The following is a 3,555-nucleotide window of genomic DNA, read 5'->3' as shown; positions in this document are numbered from 1 at the left end:
CTAGGCGTAGTGACAGACGCAAAAGGATCAATGGATCCTATTCCAGTATGATCGAGAACCGACATATGAATAGCCGTGCTGTGATAGAGCATCTTAGACCATTTTCACTGAGAGGACGGGAAGTAGCCATTGACAATGGTGATGCCCAACATACAGCTTGCCATGGAAAGGAGTAGGAATGATTGGATGATGACAGCAGGAAAGCAGAGGGTTAGGAGGAACAAAAGCATCTCTATACGCTTATCTGAAATTCTCACCAATGAATTACATAAGTATCTCTATCCCAGTTTATACTTTATTTATGTTCTTATTATCAATTCACCATAATCAATTGAACCCGCCTGACTGAGATTTACAAGGTGACCATAGCTTGCTTCAAGCCGACAATCTCCGTGGGATCGACCCTTACTCACGTAAGGTTTATTACTTGGACGACCCAGTGCACTTGCTGGTTAGTTGTGCGACGTTGTGATAAAGAGTTGAGATTACAATTGTGCGTACCAAGTTGTTGGCGCCATTGATGATCAAAATTTCTGCGCACCAAGTTTTTGGCGCCGTTGCCGGGGATTGTTCGAGTTTGGACAACTGACGGTTTATCTTGTTGCTCAGATTAGGTAATTTTATTTTAATTTTAAATTTGTTTTTCTTATTTTCGAAAAATACAAAAATTTTTTTTCTTCTTTTTCTTTTTCCAAATAATTTTCGAAAAAAAAAATTTTAATAAAATCATAAAACAAAAAATTTGTGTTTCTTGTTTGAGTCTAGTGTCAAATTTTAAGTTTGGTGTCAATTGCATATTTTTAACTTTTCTCTAAAATTTTTTTTCAAAAACTCATGCATGGTGTTCTTCATGATCTTCAAGTTGTTCTTGGTAAGTCTTCTTGTTTGATCTTTAAAATTTCTTGTTTTGTGTCTTTTCTTGTTTTTCATATGCATTTTTGAATTATTAGTGTCTAAATTTTGAAAATTTCTAAGTTTGCACTACAAGAAAATAGAGTTATTTTAACACTTTATTTTTTAACACCATAATTAAATGTCAAAATTAATATATATTTTTGACAAATATCATAAATGTCAAATTTTCTATGTTTTCTTGATGAATAATTTGACCGTAGAAAATTACTCATCAATTTTGACACTCGTTTGTTTTCAATTTACTCCACTATTTTTCTTCTTCTTTGGCTCTGTTAATTTTGACATCACACTGCTCTCAGTTTAGGATTATACTACTCATTCTTTATCTTCAAAATCTCAAGTTATTCTTTAGTTTCAAGATCTCATCTCATTCTTTGTTAAAATTTTTTGTTGAGAATATTTTATAGTCAATAAGTGTCAAAATAAATAGTATTTTTGACAATTAATAAGTATCACAGAAAATATGTTCTCAAAATTTTCTAACAAATTATTTTTGACAGTCAACATTTATCAAAATAAGATTTAATTTTTTTTCACAATCACTTATATGTTAAAAATACTATTTTTGACAAAACTTTTATTAACATATTTTCATAGTTAAAATAGTGTCAAAATTTATTTTTTTGACAAATTTTAATTTTTTTTACACATTATAACCCTCAAAAATAATCTATATTGTTGTAGTGTTGGTGTCTTGCATGTTTTTTTTTTCTTAAAAATTTTCAAAAATAAGTTCTTGGTGTTCATCTTGACATTCAAAGTGTTCTTGGTGTTCATCTTGACATTCAAAGTGTTCTTGCATGCATCATGTGTTTTGATTCAAAATTTTCATGCATTGAGTCTTTTTGTTGTTTTTCTTTTTCTTCATTAAAAATTCAAAAATCAAAAAAATATCTTCCCCTTTTTCTTCTCATAAAATTCGAATATTTGAGTTGACTTTTTCAAAATTTTTTTAAAATTTAATTGTTTCTTATGAGTCAAATCAAATTTTCAATTTAAAAATTCTATCTTTTTCAAATCTTTTTCAAAAATCAAATCTTTTTCATTTTTTCTTTCATATTTTCGAAAATTTCAAATTAATTTTCAAAATCTTTTTCTTATTTTTAGTCCATATTTTCGAATTCAATATTAACAATTAATGTGATTGATTCAAAAATATTAAGTTTGTTACTTGAAATGTTCAATCTTTAAATTTTAAAATAAAATCTTTTAGTTTCTTGGTAGTCAAGTAATCAACTTTAATTTCAAAATCAAATCTTTTTAAATTTCTTTTTCAAAATCTTTTTCAAAATAAGTTTCAATCACATCTTTTCAAAATCAATTTCAAAATCTTTTCTAACTTCTTTTCTAACCTCTTATCTTTTCAATTTCAAACATTGATTTTCAAATCTTTTTCAAACTAATCCCATCTTTTTGTTTGAATCATATCTTTTTCAAAACTACCTAACTAATTCTCTCTCTAATTTTCGAAAATCCCTTCCCTCTTTTTCAAATTTCCTCTTTAATTAACTAATTGTTTTAATTTCAATTTAATTTAATTTCAATTTTAATTTTAGAATTTTAAATTTAATTTTAAAATATTTTTATTTTATTCTGTTTAATTTTCGAATTATTCTTCTCCCTCACCCTTGTGTTTGGATTCTCCTTCTTCTATTCTTTTCTTCTTCTACTCACATAAAGGAATCTCTATACTGTGACATAGAGGATTCTATATTTTCTTTTCTGTTCTCTTCTTTTTCATATGAGCAGGAACAAGGATAAGAACATTCTTGTTGAAGCTGATCCTGAACCTGAAAGGACTCTGAAGAGGAAGCTAAGGGAAGCTAAAGCACAACTCTCTGGAGAAAATATGACTGAAAATTTCGAAAAAGAAGGAGACATGGCCGAAAACAACAACAATGCAAGGAAGATGCTTGGTGACTTTACTGCACCTAATTCCAATTTACATGGAAGAAGCATCTCAATTCCTGCCATTGGAGCAAACAATTTTAAGCTTAAACCTCAATTAGTTTCTCTGATGTAATAGAACTGCAAGTTCCATGGACTTCCATCAGAAGATCCTTTTCAGTTCTTAACTGAATTCTTGCAGATCTGTGATACTGTAAAGACCAATGGGGTTGATCCCGAGGTCTACAGGCTTATGCTTTTCCCGTTTGCTGTAAGAGACAGAGCTAGAGTATGGTTGGACTCTCAACCTAAAGATAGCCTGAACTCTTGGGATAAGCTGGTCAAGGCTTTCTTAGCCAAGTTCTTTCCTCCTCAAAAGCTTAGTAAGCTTAGAGTGGATGTCCAAACCTTTAGACAGAAGGAAGGTGAATCCCTCTATGAAGCTTGGGAGAGATCAAGGAACTGACCAAAATGTGTCCTTCTGACATGCTTTCAGAATGGATCATCTTGGATATATTCTATGATGGTCTGTCTGAGCTATCAAAGATGTCATTGGACCATTCTGCAGGTGGATCCATTCACCTAAAGAAAATGCCTGCAGAAGCTCAAGAACTCATTGATATGGTTGCAAATAACCAGTTCATGTACACTTCTGAAAGGAATCCTGTGAGTAATGGGACGCCTTAGAGGAAGGGAGTTCTTGAAATTGATACTCTGAATGCCATATTGGCTCAGAACAAAATATTGACTCAG

General features: G+C 30.5%; 1 non-coding gene across 1 annotated transcript; it reads right to left on the bottom strand.

Moving 5' to 3' along the window:
* Window positions 1–3,187: 3,187 nt before the first annotated feature.
* LOC112787020 (small nucleolar RNA R71) lies at window positions 3,188–3,294 on the bottom strand. The gene has a single exon (XR_003194458.1). It is a non-coding gene; the product is annotated as a small nucleolar RNA R71 (small nucleolar RNA).
* Between the last annotated feature and the right edge of the window lie 261 nt (window positions 3,295–3,555).

Source organism: Arachis hypogaea, chromosome 20 (assembly GCF_003086295.3).
Source record: "Arachis hypogaea cultivar Tifrunner chromosome 20, arahy.Tifrunner.gnm2.J5K5, whole genome shotgun sequence".
In the NCBI taxonomy this organism is placed as follows: domain Eukaryota; kingdom Viridiplantae; phylum Streptophyta; class Magnoliopsida; order Fabales; family Fabaceae; genus Arachis; species Arachis hypogaea.
Note: the sequence above shows the minus strand (reverse complement) of the source record. Positions and strands in the feature narration are given on the sequence as shown.